General features: G+C 45.2%; 1 protein-coding gene across 2 annotated transcripts in view; it reads right to left on the bottom strand.

Annotated features, from left to right (window-relative positions):
• The window catches only part of itprid1 (ITPR interacting domain containing 1), a 282117-nt gene extending 274764 nt beyond the window's left edge, over positions 1-7353 (bottom strand). Inside the window, exon 1 of one of the 2 annotated variants that reach the window (XM_078216648.1) lies at positions 7223-7353. The gene's annotated coding sequence lies outside the window, so the exon portion shown is untranslated. The remainder of the gene's footprint in view (positions 1-7222) is intronic. The other variant, XM_078216649.1, reaches the window with a different exon arrangement.
• Between the last annotated feature and the right edge of the window lie 10302 nt (positions 7354-17655).

The following is a 17655-nucleotide window of genomic DNA, read 5'->3' as shown; positions in this document are numbered from 1 at the left end:
TCTTCTCCCAGAATGCACTAGTGAGGTCCCTCAGCCACCTCTACTGGATGTTGTTCCTTTGTTTAAGAAGGGTAGCAAGAACAATTCAGGTAATTACAGGCTGGTGAGCCTGACGTCAGTGGTAGGGAAATTATTGGAGGAGAGGATTCTTTGAGACAGGATTTACTCCCACTTGGAAATAACTGGACATATTAGCGAAAGGCAATATGGTTTTGTGAAGGGGAGGTCGTGCCTCACTAACTTGATCAAGTTTTTCGAGGAAGTGACAAAGATGATTGATGAGAGTAGGGCAGTGAATGTTGTCCACATGGACTTCAGTCCTTTGACAAGGTCCCTCATGGCAGACTGGTGCAGAAGGTAAAGTCGCATGGGATCAGAGGTGAGCTGGCAAGGTGGATACAGAACTGGCTCGGTCATAGAAAACAGAGGGTAGCAGTGGAAGGGTGCGTTTCTGAATGGAGGACTGTGACAAGTGGCGTTAGAAACATAGAAACATAGAAAAACTACAGCACAATACAGGCCCTTCAGCTCACAAAGTTGTGCTGAACATGTCCCTGCCTTAGCGATTACTAGGCTTACCTATAACCCTCTATCTTACTAAGTTCCATGTACTTATCTAAAAGTCTCTTAAAAGACCCTATCGAATCCGCCTCCACCACCGTTGCTGGCAGCCCATTCAACGACCCACCACCCTCTGAGTGAAAAACTTACCCCTGACATCTCCTCTGTACCTACTCCCCAGCACCTTAAACCTGTGTCCTCTTGTGGTAACCATTTCAGCCCTAGGAAAAAGCCTCTGACTGTCCACTTGATCAATACCTCTCAACATCTTATACACCGCTATCAGGTCACCCCCTCATTCCTCAGGGATGCAATAAAAACTCCCCGCGTTCCTCAGGGTTCAGTGCTCGGACCTTTGCTGTATGTAATATATATAAATGATTTGGAGGAAAATGTAACTGGTTTGATTAGTAAGTTTGCAGACGACACAAAGGTTGGTGGATTTGCAGATAGTGATGAGGACCATCAGAGGATACAGCAGGATATAGACCATAGAAATCATAGAAACCCTACAGTGCAGAAGGAGGCCATTCGGCCCATTGAGTCTGCACCGACCTCAATCCCACCCAGGCCCTACCCCCACATATTTACTCGCTAATCCCACTAACCTACGCATCTAAGGGGCAATTTTTAACCTGGCCAATCAACCTAACCCGCACATCTTTGGACTGTGGGAGGAAACCGGAGCACCCGGAGGAAACCCACGCAGACACGAGGAGAATGTGCAAACTCCACACAGACAGTGACCCGAGCCGGGAATCGAACCCGGGACCCTGGAGCTGTGAAGCAGCAGTGCTAATCACTGTGCTACCATGCCGACTTGGAGACTTGGGCGGAGAGATGGCAGATGGAGTTTAATCCAGACAAATGTGAGGTAATGCATTTTGTAAGGTCTAATACAGATAGGAAATATACAATAAATGGCAGAACCCTTAAGAGTATTTATAGGCAGAGGGATCTGCGTGTACAGGTACACAGGTCACTGAAAGTGGCAATGCAGGTGGAGAAGGTAGTCAAGAAGGCATACGGCATGCTTGCCTTCATCGGCCGGGGCATTGAGTTTAAAAATTGGCAAGTCATGTTGCAGCTTTATAGAACCTCAGGCTGCACTTGGAATATAGTATAGTGTTCAATTCTGGTCGCCACACTACCAGATTGATGTGGAGACTTTGGAGAGGGTACAGAAAAGATTTACCAGGATGTTGCCTGGTATGGTGGACATAAGCTATGAGGAGAGGTTGGAAAAACTTGGTTTGTTCTCACTAGAACGACGGAGGTTGAGGGGCGACCTGAAAGAAGTCTACAAGATTATGAAGGGCATGGACAGAGTGGATAGTCAGAAGCTTTTTCCCAGGGTGGAAGAGTCAATTGCTAGGGGGCATAGGTTTAAGGTGCGAGGGGCAAGGTTTAAAGGAGATATACGAGGCAAGTTTTTTACACAGAGGGTGGTGGGTGCCTGGAACTTGCTGCCGGGGGAAGTAGTGGAGGCAGATACGATGGTGACTTTTAAAGGGCGTCTTGACAAATACATGAATAGAATGGGAATAGAGGGATATGGTCCCCAGAAGGGTCGGGGGTTTTAGTTCAGTCAGGCAGCATGGTCGGTGCAGGCTTGGAGGGTCGAAGGTCCTGTGTTTGTTCTTTGTTCTCTCTGTATTGTCTGAGTATGACAATAAATATTCCTTTGTAGAGTCTTTCATGATGAACAGTTCAAAGTCCTATGAAATACCAATTGTATTCTTGTGGAATCAGCATGTTAAAAATGAAGACTAAACTGAGGTCTTTCAATGACTGTCTCAAACTAACCTAGAAATAAGCATAAAGCTAACAAGCCAGGAAGCTGCAATAAAAACAGAAAATACTGAAAATGTTTAACAGGTTTGGCAGCATTTGTAAATAGAAAAATAGAGTTTATATCTCAGGCTGATGATCTTTAAAGGTCATTGAGCTGAAATATTAACTCTTCTTCTCTCTCTCTCCACTGATGTTGCCAGATCTGCAAATCCAGCTATTTGGGTTTTAATTTCAGATCCCCAGCACCCACACTATTTTGCTTTTACAAGGCAGAAAAACTGACTCACTGAGAATAGGAGTTACACAGGCAATGACTCAGAGGACCAATCTTTTGCCAAGCTATAAAGCTTGTCGGCTGATTACATTTGCCTAGCAAATACATTTCTTATCACGTCTCCATAGATATAGAGTAAAACAATAGATAGTTTATATGCAGTGTTTAATGCGTTCATTGCTTTCTGCCATTGCTTTAATGTCTGTTTCTGATGCTATAGGCAATTTAACAGAAGATAGAAATGTTCGTTCAAGCTTGTGAAGGCAATATAATGTGCATACTGTGAAATGTGTCACTTGGAGGATGTTGAGTATCAGATATGAATATGTGTTGCACGTGTTGGTACTTTTGAGAGGCTATTAAATTTATATCATGAGTCCTCTTCCTCCACAGACCATGGATATATTGCTCGAATGTAAGCTATACTCACCTAATTCATCTAATCACACAATCCAAAATCAATGAAGCAAAGATACTTGAACACATTTAGTGGTCTGATAAATACCCTTGTTCACCTCTCCATATAAAAAGAAAACAAAACTCTGCAAATAACTAACTTTTGAACTAGTTAAATATTCAGGAAACACACAACCATTCAACTGGTACCTAAAAGGGAAAAGATTGGTTCATGTTTAAAGTGGGGAAGACGCATTGTGATGAGAGCTCTCCATTAACTTATCTGACACTCTTACTTGGGTAGTTTTTCAAGAACCCACCCATTGGCAGACAATCATCAAATCATGGGAAATAGGTCCGCCACTAATCATTTAACACTCTTGAAGTCAAATGAAAGTAAAATTGAACAGAGCAATCATACTGGCTTCTGGCTGACAGGAAAGATTAAAATCACCTTTGCTGAAATTACAACACAGGGAAGAACCATTTGGCCTGTCATGCCTGTACCAGCTGAAAGAACTGTCCAATTTAGTCCCACATTCCGGTTCCAGATTTAACTGATGTGAACCAGCTTTCCCAGGGCCTGGGAAACATGGTCATTGAAAGTAGGTGTGATGGCTTGATCCAGCTGTTAGCTGCCTTTTCAGCACTGCTTCTGGGTCAGAAGGAGTAAGAGTGTAGAGGGTTAACAAGCATTTTGAATATTTATCAAGGAATTATGTTTGTTTCACCTTCTGTTATGATAGCTCCCTTTATTTTTTCCAAACATTTTAGATTTGACTTGGCTTCAATTTACCCCTCTGAGTATCCTTGTCCTATTGAATCTCAGATGACAGCATGTTTGTTTCAATGAATAATTATTCAAATTAACTATACTGGAAAAGTGAGTGCACTTGACCTTTCATGCCAAATTTGCATCAGTTCCTTTTTCATTTAGAATAAACTGAGGCTTCTAGATGAAAATATGGCCCAATGAATGTAGAGAGTCAGTGTGGTTTCAGAAATGGTTGAGGAACCACTGATATGGGGGGGTGATTCTCCCAAGAAAGTTCTAAGCGTTGAATTTGCCTAAAACCTGAAGTAAAACATGCTGTTTTTTTCAACGGGGGTTTCAAAATGAATCTCCCACACTGCTGAGTGCACTAGTGTGAATCAGTCCAAAAAGCTGGGATGGGGCCTATTCCCGCTGGAGAGGCTGGCAGCATAGCGCTGAGTGGGCCACTGCGCATGCGCCAATCTGTCAGTGCCAAGATCGGGGCACACACAGAGGCCCATCTGCCGGCCTCAATCACTGGTCAACCCTGTGACCCCCGCATCGCCAGTCATGTGTCTTAACCCTCCACGGCATAATCACTGGCCCCCCCCCCCCCCCCCCCGACCATGATGTGGAGAAGCCGGCGTTGGACTGGGGTAAACACAGTAAGAAGTTTAACAAGACCAGGTTAAAGTCCAACAGGTTTATTTGGTAGCAAAAGCCACAAGCTTTCGGAGCCTTAAGCGGCTTAAGGCTCCGAAAGCTTGTGGCCCCCGAACATGTCCAGGCCAGCTTTGACTCCCCCCTTGCAGCACCAATCTCCCAATCACCCCTGATTCCACCCCCCATCAGGCCCTGCCCACCACTGCCAAGCTGGCAATGCCCGGGGCACCCCACCCTCTGGGGGGGCCTCCGTGACCCCCTTCTCTCCAGTGGGGTCAGGCCGCCAGCTCTGCGCAAGTGGGGAGCTATACTAAACCCTCCTGGCAAGGGGGGAGAGGCTAGCAGGCCCGGAGACTTCAGTCCTAGGCCCACTAATGACATTGAAATTGCATTTAAATTCTAATTTAAACAATTTATGCAGCTCCGCGCCAATTTCCGGGGCAGAACTGATGGCAGCAGAAATCCAGCTGCTGGAGATGTGTGGAGGCCGTGGCGCCTAGTGGGGAACCCGTGAATCAGCTCCGCTAGAGTCTCCTGGCTCACTGTCCTACAAAAGCAGTGCAGGGAGCTGGCAAATTACCCCAAGGTGTTTGCGTTGGACAGCTCCAAGAGAAATGCTGAGTACAGAACATGGATCTCTACGTCATGTTTGCTGACCCAACCAAAGCCGGCCAGAATGGCCTTTGAAAAACAATGGAGACATTTGCCTGCCCTGAGAAATTCATCATAATGGTTCAGTTCCGTGATGGCATTCTTGCATATATTCTGGATGATGGTGAGTCTTCTGATCCATTCCAAGTCACTATGGAATTAAGCAGGGATGCTACTAAATGCCAACAGTCTTCAAGTTTTTCTCTGCCATGCTCTCCATGCCATCCATCGATCCTGGCATCAAAATCAGATATCACATGGATGGGATGCTGCTCAATTTCTAATGACTCCAGACTAAGATCAAGGTCTCCAACAATATACTTTGTGATTTCCTGTTTGCCAATGACTGCGCACTAGCAGCCAGTTCAAAGCTGTACATGCAAAGTATTATCGACTTGTTCTCAAATATAAGCAACAACATCAGTCTTATGATCAGCACAAAGTAAACTGAAGAAATAGCGCGCTCCAGGGAAACGCTACCTCAAGACCAAGGTTTCAGTCCATAACCAGAATCTGTCTGCAATGGATAAGCTCACTTATCTCATCAGCACACTCTCTTGAGCTGTCAATATTGATAACAAGACACATGCCCATGCATGAATTGCCAAAGCAAGCATAGCCTTTGCCAGATTTTGAATCAGTCTGGGAATGGAAACAAGCAAGTCTGCTTACCAATCCGGAAATCTATTGAGCAATAGTCTTGCGCATTCTATTCTGCAAATGCAAAACTTGGACTGTGTACCATTTCAATATCAAGAAGCTCAACCACTTTCAATTCAGCTGCCTTCAGAAGCTTCTCAAGATCTGAAGACAGGACAAAATGCTATACAACTAACTGAGTTGGGCTGGTCATGTAGTCAGAATACCTGACACTGACTTACCAAAGTGAATCTGGGGTCCGCTTTCATGGTGATCAAAGGAAATGCTACAAGCACACTCAAAAGGTTTCACTTAGGAGTTTTGATATCGACCGTGGGTCCTAGAAGACGATCGCCCAGGATCACTGCACCTGGCGCAACAAATTAAGCGGTCCAGCCTCCTTCAAAAGCAAGTGCATATCAGAGGCAGAGAGAAAATGCAAAGAGAGGAAATCACAAGCCAGCAACTCACCCAAAGCTCAGTCATCTGCACTATCCTGTCCTGTTTGCAGCAGAACCTTCCAGGTGCAGATCAGCCTTGGCAGTCACCCACATACCCATCAAAACCCAACCAAACATCTCAGAGGATGAGCACGGAATTAAGGAAATTATGAGAAAAGAACAACTATGTATGTACTGAGGTTAATTCTAAAACTTTGAGCTTAATAGAAAGGTAATGAACCTTTATTATTTTCCTTATTTCAAGAGACTTGTGTAGTTTAGTAATCAGAGAAATATTATACAACTATTATTTATTTGCTTTGTAAACTATTTCCCATTAAATCAATTAAGAAGATAAAGCCTAAAATGAGATGATGCAGTAATATTCTGCAGCTTTTCTGAATTCGAATCCTTTGGAAACATGGGGTGGATTCTGTACGAAAGAAATATATGTTTTCTGTTTATTTGGTATTCAAGTTAAATACTTAGCAAGAGATCAGAGCCAGTAAGCATACTCCTGAAGTTGTAGGTTGCTAAGCCACATTGATGAATGTAAGCTAAAATAGGAAAGCATAATTATCTGGAGTAAGAGACAGGAATTATCCAAGCACTTGGTATACTGTGAATCATTTTTCACCATCTATTTTCCCACTGGACCTCCAATCCAGTGTTGTTTCTTCCTTGTCTCTTTTGTTTGAATCTCTGAAAGTGCCTTGACTAGAATTCTTTAAACCCATTACAGATTTGTTTGTGTTTTATCAAGTAAATAAGGATCAAAATTAATCTTCATATTTACTACTTTTGAAAGCAATTATAACTTTGCAGCTGCAGCATTTCTGTAGCTCTATTTGTTTTGACAAAGTTTTCAAAGGATTGCCCCCCCAACCCTTGCCATTAACTAAAAGCATTATCAGTTCTACTTACGTGAATATTTTAAAGACAACACAGTTAAAAATTACAACGTTGAAGTTTAACATAACCACCCATTTCTTGGAACAAAATCCAGCACTCATTTTCAGTTTTCAAAGTAATGCAGCAAAATAAGCTTACCTTGGGTGGTAAAAGAGGCCTGTGCTGTTCTTTAGGGGAGATTTGAAGCAGTTAACATTCCAAAAAATCACCTATCATTCTGCATGCTATAAACAACACAGCTGCTTCGTAGCTTGCAAGGAATTTGCTGAACTTTCTTCCTGCTTTTACCTAGCCTGAACAAGTTCCACAAATTCTATTGGATATTTCTCATAGCCCATCCCACATGTTAAATTCAGGGAAATCAAACTTGTTTTAAAAGGAGAGTCAAATCTTTCCTGATTGTCTACAGCCTGCACAAACAATATCATCCGAAGTGTACTGTGAGTGTATCTGATTAAAATTTATTTTAATTAAATGGGTGGCACGGTAGCACAGCATTGCTGCCTCATGGCGCCAGGGACCCGGGTTCAATTCTGGCCTCGGCTCACTGTCTGTGTGGAGTTTGCACTTTCTCCCTGTGTCTGCGTGGGTTTCTTCCGGATGCTCCGGCTTCCTCCCACATGTGCTGGTTAGGTTGATTGGCCTTGCTAAATTGTCCATTAGTGTCAGGAGATTAGCAGGGTAAATATGTGGGATTATAGGGCTAGGGCTGGGTGTGATTGTTGTTGGTGCAGGCTTGATGGGCCAAATGGCCTCCTTCTGCACTGAAGGGATTCTATGATTCTAATACAGTGTTTTCAAAATGTGCACTTTAAAAGTGGACAGTAAAGTAGATGTCATGTTTACCGCAGTAATCATTGGTTGCACTCAATACAAAAGCTCCAAAACTGAGGGACTGATTGCCCAAAGGATTCATATGGTAAATAGGCTAATAAGCTTAGCAGGTAGAAATTTACTCATGTGGCTTGGGACACAGTGTTTGGCCATCTGATGCAGATGTGTGGACATCTAGCAGAATTCCCTGAGGCAGTGGAAGCTCACGCTCTGTGAATGGAGTAGTCCATCATGGTGATGAGCTCCACATTATTCTGGACCTCAAATTCATGAGTTCTGTCCCATGAGAGTTTGGCCAATCTCATGCAGAAACACTCAGAATAGATGCGATAGCAGCATCTCAACCATGAAAGGGTTGAAAGCCTCCCTCAGTAGCCTGGATCAGTCTGCTCAAAGAATGAATGCTGACATACATGGAAACATGAGGAACTGCATACCCTAAACAGGACAGTCACACTGAAGGCACAGCATTTTCTGAAATGGATGGCTGCTGTGCACCAACAGAGAGCTCAAGCCAACCCAGGGCTGTGCAGATCACTGAGAAGGGTAACATTACTGAGTGCTCCTCAGCACTCTCATCTTCCTCTGTCTCTCCAGCCCCTCCACCATAGCCCTCACCTGTTTCACAGGTACCAGTAACCACAGCTGCCCATACAGAGATCACAGTGTGAAGGAGGTTCCCAACGGGTGCCTGCACAACATGGACGGCCATCACGCTCCTCATTGCCATAACAAATGAGGAGTGAGCAACCTTCCTCCATCTCCTCCGAGGCAACTCGAAGGGGGGCGGTGGTTACTTGCAATTATAGGATGATAGAATAGCACATTTGCAACACTCAGTCTGCAGCCCTGGAGGTTATGGGACTTCGAGTGCACATTCAGACATCTTTTTAAATGAGTTCACGGTTTCTATCTCTGCTACCCTTTCCTTTCATGCAGTGAGTTCCAGATCCCTACCAAAGTCTGGATGAAAAAAAAAAATTCTCATCTCCCCTCTAATCCACAGGAGTGAAGGCGAAGGCAGCACTAATGGGTTCACCATGGTTACACATTTCACATTGTACATATCACAATTAAGCACTTTTTGAGTAAATGTAAATACACCCTTAGATATCTTGGTGTGTCTTTGTACATTACAAAACTCAATGAGAATGTTAACATCAATGAAGGATGTTCTCACCAGTAACACTGAGTGAAGCAAGCTGAGGTCTATCTCACACTGACATTAAATGGAGTAAGAGAGTGACCATATATGTGAGGCAGTGGAAGGCTTCTTCCTTCTCTGGTCTTTAACACGAGGTAGTCGTGAACAAATGGCCAAGGACTGAGATGCTCCTTACATCATTCATTGTCCATCATGCTTGACTTTCAGAGAGGCTCAATGATCAAACTCAACAATCAGATTGAGTTGCTCAGACATTGCTCAGTGTCGGACAGTGACCGTAGTGCAGGCAACAGAGGTTGAGATACCATAGACGCTCCAGTGAAGATTGCTCATCTGGTGTTCCCAATACTTTGGAAACTTGTGTATTCCAGGTGGCAGAAGCTCTGCCTTGGAAGGAAACTGAGTTTTATGGGAACATTGCTTGTTACATATGTCACCCACTCCTGAAACTGGACCATGGAAGTTATAGAGCCATGGAGTTTTACAGCATGGAAACAGGCCATTCGGACCAACTTGTCCTTGCCACCCTTTCTTTTTTAAACCCCTAAGCTAATCCCAATTGCCCGCATTTGGCCCATATCCCTCCATACCCATCTTACCCATGTAACTGTCTAAATGCTTTTTAAAAGACAAAATTGTACCCCCTCTACTACTACCTCTGGCAGCTTGTTCCAGACACTCACCACCCTCGGTGTGAAAGATTTGCCCCTCTGGACATTTTTGTATCTCTCCCCTCTCACCTTAAACCTATGCCCTCTAGTTTTAGACTCCCCTAGCTGTGGGAAAAGATATTGACTGTCTAGCTGATCTCTGCCCCTCATCATTTTACAGACCTCTATAAGATCACCCCTCAGCTTTCTATGCTCCAGAGAAAAAAGTCCCAGTCTATTCAGCCTCTCCTTATAACTCAAGCTATCAAGTCCCGGTAGCATCCTAGTAAATCTTTTCTGCACTCTTTCTAGTTTAATAATATTCTTTCTATAATAGGATGACCAGAATTGCACACAGTATTCTAAGTGTGGTCTTACCAATGTCTTGTACAACTTCAATAAGACGTCCCAACTCCTGTATTCAATGTTCTGACCAATGAAACCAAGCATGCTGAATGCCTTCTTCACCACTCTGTCCACCTGTGACTCCACTTTCAAGGAGCTATGAACATGTACCCCTAGATCTCTTTGTTCTGTAACTCTCCCCAATGCCCTACCATTAACTGAGTAATTCCTACCCTGGTTCAATCTACCAAAATGCATCACCTCGCATTTATCTAAATTAAACTCCATCTGCCATTCGTCAGCCCACTGGCCCAATTGATCAAGATCCCGTTGCAATCGGAGATAACTTTCTTCACTGTCCACTATGCCACCAATCTTGGTGTCATCTGCAAACTTACTAACCATGCCTCCTGTATTCTCATCCAAATCATTAATATAAATGACAAATAACAGTGGACCCAGCACTGATCCCTGAGGCACACTGTTGGTCACAGGCCTCCAGTTTAAAAAGCAACCCTCTACAACCACCCTCTGGCTTCTGTCAAGAAGGCAATTTTGTATCTATTTAGATACCTCACTCTGGATCCTGTGAGGTTTAACCTTATGCAACAACCTACCATGCAGTACCTTGTTAAAGATCTTGCTAAAGTCCATGTGGACAACATCAACTGCACTGCCCTCATCTACCTTCTTGGTTACCTCATCAAAAAACTCAGTCAAATTTGTGAGACATGATTTTCCACTCACAAAGCCATGCTGACTGTCCCTAATCAGTCCTTGCATCTCTAAATGGCTGTAGATCCTGTCTCAATGCCTGTAGACCCGGTGAATGGATAATGCAGTAGGTCATTCAAAGAGCTGGTCCAGCACAGTTCTGGTCTCATCATTTGGAATTTGCAACATCTGCATGTCTGTTAACATTTACAATCATATCACAGGTATCAGATGTGAAGTTATAATTCCTTCAGCGTTGTGAGCATGGTTTGAGTATGCACATGGTGGCAGTTTTGGTGCCTCATTGACAGCCATTGATGGTAATGTGAAGAGTAAGGTTGAAATCATAGAAATCATAGAAACCCTACAGTGCAGAAGGAGGCCATTCGACCCATCGAGTCTGCACCGACCACAATCCCACCCAGGCCCTACCCCCACATATTTTACCCGCTAATCCCTCTAACCTACACATCCCAGGACTCTAAGGGGCAATTTTTTAACCTGGCCAATCAACCTAACCCGCACATCTTTGGACTTTGCAAAGGACTTCTCGTGCTGTGTGTTAGCAATATGTTGAGGCCAATGGTTATGGTGGTGCTGGATTCTGCCTTATTCATTTAACTGAGTCAAACACATTAATGTTGCTTTTCTCTCTTGTTGGGGATGGGCATTTCCCCGGGTAACCGTGGATTGTATGTCAAAGGTTCATTATGTGAAGGTTTCTCACCAGGGAGTAGCTGTTGGCACGTGTTAGATGTAAGGAACCTATGGTTTGCACTGGGACACTTATGACAACCAGCCCTTCCTGCACAGAATCAGCGTTGGCTACAAGGCTGTGCCTCATGCTCCTCCACCCTCACCATCCTCCTCCGCCCTCCCCCCCTAACCTTCTTGGGATACTAAGGGGCAATTTACCATGGCCTATCTACCTAAACTGCACAGCTTTGGACTGTGGGAGGAAATCAGAGCACCCTGAGGAAACTCCCACAGACACAGGGAGAATGTGCAGAGTCCACACAGACAGTGACCCGAGGCTGAAATTGAACCCGGATCCTTGGCGCTTTGAGGCAGCAGTGCTAACCACTGTGCCACCATGCTGCCTCTGTCCATGTCATAATATATGCTCCAAATCAACTATTGTATACCTTCATGAACCAAAAGTTCTTTCACTCCCTATATGTGCAGACAATTTGTGACCATAACAATATTTTCCATCAACTATCTGCAAACTTCCATGGTAGTTCCCATAACTCTCTCATACTGAAGAGTTCAGAACTCCCTCTAGTATTTCATCCACTGATGCAGATCCATAGTTGGCTCCAGTGTACAAAGGGTATCCCTTAAAGACATGGCCAATTACCCCCTTGAGGCAACTGCAAATTGAGCTTGAACATAAATACAACAGCAGCCATGTGGCCACATGCAGTACAACTGAGCAGAGAGTATTGGCATTCTTAAAATGCACTTCTAGTGCCTTGACCACTCAGGTGGAATCTGCAGTATTACCCTGCAAGGCTATCCAGAATTGTAATGGTGCTGCAGCAGAAAGCAGGGCCTGCAACTGGAAGAGGAAAATACCATGCCCAGAGTTCCAATATTTGAGGAGAAAGATGAGGAGGAGGTGGAAGCTCCTGTCCAACCTCAGGAATCACATAGGGAGGAGGATAAGAAAAGTGAAGGAGGATGAGGAAGGTGGAGGAGGATGGAGGAGGATGGGGGAGGGCGGAGGAGGACGGGGAGGGCGGAGGAGGACGGGGAGGGCGGAGGAGGACGGGGAGGGCGGAGGAGGACGGGGAGGGTGGAGGAGGACGGGGAGGGTGGAGGAGGACGGGGAGGGCGGAGGAGGACGGGGAGGGCGGAGGAGGACGGGGAGGGCGGAGGAGGACGGGGAGGGCGGAGGAGGATGGGGAGGGCGGAGGAGGATGAGATTGCGAGCTGATGAAAACTCGACCTGAGTTTTATATGCGCTGCTGTCTCTGTGAAATGTCCAAATCCCACCCCTCACTCCTCCCTCTGTGAAAACAGTGGCGGCTGGGTTCAGTGGAAGGACTTCTGCACTCAGGCCTCCAATGCTATTTTCACATTGATGAACAGGCTCTCTGCAGAAACTCTGCCTGTAGAGTTCGTGTTTTTAAAGTTTTATCTGCATTCATCAATATGATCCTCTTTGGGGAGGATGAAATCACAGGTGCAGAAAGGAAAATGAGCACTCAAGCAGCAATCAGTACATATCCGAAGCTCCTGCAATTTAGGGACAGAAATCCAAATAAACCAGAAACATTTTTTTGTTTTCACATGCACAGATTGAAAATGCCATTCTGAAAGCATACAACCTGGAGAAGAAAATTTTACCCATATATTTCATAAAATATTTCCCATACAAACAATGATTTTTTAAAATCTCCATTGATTACCCTACCATGTTAAAATTGAGACCTATTTAGTGCAGAGTTGGATAATCATGTTTTATTTTTGTTGCTGCTGCAAACGTAAGCACAGTAACTTGATTGTTAATGAAAATTGTTATTTTTGGAAGACAGCCATTTAATTAAAGAAAATGTTCGCCTTATGTCAAAGGATGTATCAGTGTGCATCACCATTTGCAAAACAGCAAAACAAGCTTGAGGTCATAGCTCCAGATTATCATCTGCCATCTGGCTATACAATGAAATGAGTAGGAAATAATGAAAGCCACTTAGGTCTGCATAAGTAATGGAGAGACTTACGCCTTCTATGCAAATAATAATAAAGAGTTGTTGAAGATCATTGGTTACAAGCCAGCAATGCTGTTTGGAGTGCTATTAATAGAGGGTTATGTAAAAAACCACAGAGAACAGATTTCGTGACAGGGAACCAAGTTTCTTTCAGCAATGGAATGCCAGAACTGCAAATAGTTGTAATCTGAAGCTTTAAAATCTTGGAGACAGGTTTATCATTTAACTGCAGTTATCACTCAGTGATTATAGTGCATATTTTGTCAATCTTCAGTTCTCTGCAATTAAATTATTGTTAATTCCAAACAGGAAAAAATATTTGCCATCACACTTTCGTAAGAATACACTTTGGGCGGCACGGTAGCACAGACTGCTGCCTCACAGCGCCAGGGACCGGATTCAATTCCGGCCTCCAGTCACTGTCTGTGTGGAGTTTGCACATTCTTCCCGTGTCTGTTTCCTCCAGGTGCTCCGGTTTCCTCCCACAGTTCAAAGATGTGCGGGTTAGGTGGATTGACCATGCTAAATTGACCCTAGTGTCAGGGGATTAGCAGGGGTTACGGGAATAGGGCCTGGGTGGGATTGTGGTCAGTGCAGACTCAATGGGCCGAATGGCCTCTTTCTGCACTGTAGGAATTCTATGATTAGCTTTATATTCCACTATTACATCTACTGTTCACGTGAATATCCTGAATAAGTTTAAGGGATGATTTTGAGAAAAATGTTGGATTGTTTATTCGATGCTTTCTGGCAGCCAAAAGCTTACGTCAGGTACTGAGTACATTCTCTAAACCTAGAAACATACAAAATAGGAACAAGAGGAGGCCATTCAGCCCTATGAGCCTGCTCTGCCATTCATTATGATCATGACTGATCATCCAACTGTTCCTGCTTTCCCCCCATAGCCTTCAATCCCTTAAACTCCAAGGGATATATTTAACTCCTTCAAAACATACAGTATGATTTGATTTATTACTGACATATATTAACATACAGTGAAAAGTATTGTTTCTTGCACGCTGTACAGGCAAAGCATACCATTTATAGAGAAGGAAATGAGTGCAGAATGTAGTGTTACAGTCATAGCTTAATGCAAGGTAAGTCCATTCAAAAGTCTGACAGCAGCAGGGAAGAAGCTGTTCTTGAGTTGGTTGGTACGTGACCTCAGACTTTTGTATCTTTTTCCCGACGGAAGAAGGTGGAAAACAGAATTTCCGGGGTGCATGCGGTCCTTAATTATGCTTAATTATCCCGGGCATCCACATCTGTGAGGGGTGTGTCGAGCTGCGGTTCCTGAGGGGCCATGTTAAGGAGCGGGAACTGCAGCTCGAGGATCTTAGGCTGTTAAGGGAGAATGAGGAGGTGATAGACAAGAGCTATCATCAGGTGGTCACACCAGAGCCACGGGTGGAGGCCAAGTGGGTGACGGCCAGGAAGGGTAAAGCTCGGGTGATTGAGAGCACCCCGGTGGGTGTGCCCCTACACAACAAGTACTCCTGCCTGAGTACTGCTGGGGGGGACAGCCCGCCTGGGGGAAGCAGCAGTGGCCGTGTCTCCGGAGTGGAGTCCGGCCCTGTAACTCAGAGGGCTAAGAAAAAGAGGAGGAAGGCAGTGTTAATTGGGGACTCGACGGTCAGGGGGTTGGACAGGCGATTTTGCGGAGGCAGGCGGGAGTCTCGCATGGTGGTCTGCCTCCCTGGGGCCGGGATCCAGGATGTCGCTGGTCGACTCCCAGCAATCCTGAGGGGGGAGGGAGAGGAGCCAGAGGTAGCGGTACATATTGGTACCGCTGATGTGGGAAGGAAGGGGGAAGGGGTCATGAAAAGAGAGTATAGGGAATTAGGGAGACAGCTGAGAAGGAGGAAAGCAAAGGTAGTAATCTCAAATCCTCTTGTTATGAAGGTCAACATACCATTTGCCTTCTTTACTGCCTACTGAACCTGCATGCTTACTTTCAGCAAGTCTGCACAAGGACACCAAGGTCTTGTGAGTATCCTCTCTCAGTTTACACCCATTCAAATAATGATCTGCCTTCCTATTTTTGCTACCAAAGTGGATAACTTCACATTTATCAACATTAATGCAGGATTGCTGCTTGTGCCACAGGAAGGTGAGGGCAGGAATGGAGTGAGGTGGAGGATGAATGTGTGGCTGAGGGACTGGTGCAGGGGGCAGGGATTCAGGTTCCTGGACCATTGGGACCTCTTTAGGGGAAGGTGTGACCTGTACACAAAAAACGTGTGGCACTTGAATCCCAGGGGGACCAATATCCTGGCGGGAAGGTTGGCTAAGGCTACTGGGGAGAGTTTAAACTAGATAGGTTGGGGGGAGGGGATCGAGACGAGGTGACTGGGAGCGAGGAAGTTAACTCGCAAACAGAGAAGGGTTATAGACGGTGCAAGAGGGAGGATGGATGGGGGATAGAGAAGGGGAGAGCTCAGACCAAAGGATTGAGATGTGTTTACTTTAATGCCAGGATAATAGTGAATAAAGGGGATGAGCTCAGAGCGTGGATCGATGCCTGGAAGTGTGATGTGGTGGCCATTACGGAGACTTGGATGTCTCAGGGACAGGACTGGATACTCCAGGTGCCGGGATTCAGATGTTTCAGGAAGGACAGGGAGAGAGGCAAGAGAGGGGGTGGAGTGGCACTGCTGATCAGGGATAGTGTCACAGCTGTAGAGAAGGTGTATGCTGTGGAGGGATTGTCCACAGAGTCTCTGTGGGTGGAAGTTCGGTGTGGGAAGGGGTCGATCACTTTGCTGGGAGTTTTCTATAGGCCGCCCAATAGTAACAGGGAGGTGGAGGAGCAGATAGGGAAACAGATCCTGGAGAGATGCAGTAACAGCAGAGTTGTTGTGATGGGAGACTTTAATTTCCCAAACATAGATTGGAATATCCCTAGGGTAAGGGGATTGGATGGGGAAGAGTTCGTTAGGTGTGTTCAGGAGGGTTTCCTGACACAGCATGTGGACAAGCCTACAAGAGGAGAGGCTGTACTTGATCTGATACTGACCAATGAACCTGGACAGGTGTCAGATCTCTCAGTGGGGAGAGCATCTTGTGGGTAGCGATCATAACTCTATCTCCTTTATGCTTGCATTGGAAAAAGAGAGGATCAGGCAAGCTAGGAAAGCGTTTATATGGAGCAAGGGGAAATATGAAGACATAAGGCAGCAAATTAGAGGAGTAAATTGGAAGGAGGTATTCTCGGGGAAATCTCCTGAAGAGAGGTGGCAGTCTTTCAAGGAGTGTCTGGCTAGGGTTCTACAGGACAATGTTCCGAGCAGACAGGGAGGTGTTGGTAGGTTAAACGAACCGTGGTGCATGAAAGCTGTGCGGGACCTAGTCGAGAAGAAAAGGAAAGCGTATAAAAGGTTCAGAGAGCTTGGCGAAGATAGGGATCTAGATGAGTATATGGCTTGGAGGAAGGGACTAAAGAAGGAAATTAGGAGAGCCAGAAGGGGTCAAGAGAAGGCCTTGACAAGTAGAATTAAGGAAAACCCTAAGGCGTTCTATAAATATGTGAAGAGTAAAAGGATGAGATGTGAAGGAATAGGGCCTATAAAAGGTGAAGGTGGGAAAATCTGTACGGAACCAGTAGAAATGGCAGAGGTGCTGAATGTGTATTTTGCCTCGGTTTTCACAGAGGAGAAGGACATGGGTGGATGTACTGTGGGCTTGTGGTGGACTGAAAAGATTGAGTATGTGGACTTTAACAAAGAGGTTGTGCTGGAATCTTTGAATGGCATCAAGATAGATAAGTCGCCGGATCCGGATGGGATGTACCCCAGGTTACTGTGGGAGACGAGGGAAGAGATTGCAGAGCCTCTGGCGATGATCTTTGCATCGTTGATGGAGATGAGAGAGGTGCCGGAGGATTGGAGGATTGCGGATGTGGTTCCTATTTTCAAGAAGGGGAATAGGGATAGCTCAGGAAATTACCGACTGGTGAGTCTAACCTCAGTGGTTGGCAAGCTGATGGAGAAGATCCTGAGGGACAGGATTTATGAGCATTTAGAGAGGTTTAGTATGCTCAAGAATGCTCAGCATGGCTTTGTCAAAGGCAGATTGTGCCTTACGAGCCTGGTGGAGTTCTTCGAAAATGTGACTAAACACATTGACGAAGGGAAAGCGGTAGATGTGGTT

Source organism: Mustelus asterias, chromosome 7 (genome assembly GCF_964213995.1).
Source record: "Mustelus asterias chromosome 7, sMusAst1.hap1.1, whole genome shotgun sequence".
Taxonomy (NCBI): domain Eukaryota; kingdom Metazoa; phylum Chordata; class Chondrichthyes; order Carcharhiniformes; family Triakidae; genus Mustelus; species Mustelus asterias.
This window is presented reverse-complemented; position numbering and strand designations above follow the sequence as displayed.